Source organism: Alexandromys fortis, unplaced genomic scaffold, assembly GCF_014885135.2.
Source record: "Alexandromys fortis isolate MF-2015 unplaced genomic scaffold, M_Fortis_MF-2015_v1.1 scaffold_292, whole genome shotgun sequence".
Classification (NCBI taxonomy): Eukaryota; Metazoa; Chordata; class Mammalia; order Rodentia; family Cricetidae; genus Alexandromys; species Alexandromys fortis.
In genome coordinates, this window is record NW_026068162.1 from 544384 (window position 1) to 544960 (window position 577).

Genomic DNA, 577 nt, shown 5'->3' on the forward strand with positions numbered 1-577 from the left:
CCCCCCCCCCCCCAGAACAGACCATTCAAAGGAAATGCCTGGCGTTCCAATCGTTGTAGATAGGATCACCTGTCAGCGCACATTCACCAGGACACCCTAGACAGATGTCAGCCAATCAGAGGTCCTGGACCTCAGAGACCCCTCACCCCCACCGTAACTACTATACAAACCCAGTTCTAATTGAGCTCGAGACTCTCTGGATATTCCAATACGTTGGACGTGCAGAGAGACCAAGTTTGCAAACTTGATTAAAATAAAGGCTTTTTGCTTTTACATATGGGGCTCCGTCTCCTTTGTTGGCTTTTGTGGGGACCCGACAGATTTGGGCGTAACATTTGGGGGACATCTGGGGGAACTACCACCCGTAGAGCCTTGTTTTAACAATTGTTTTGACTTTTGAGACAGTGTTTCCCTGTGTAGCCAGCCCTACCTGTTCTGCCCCGCAGATTTGGGCATAACACTTCTCACCGTCTGGAAGCATTACATTTTCTCTGATTTCTTGTACCTCAACACTCCGATTAATTCATATTAGAATCCAGTAACATGGCCACCCTGCTGCTTTCCTAGATTCACCTCC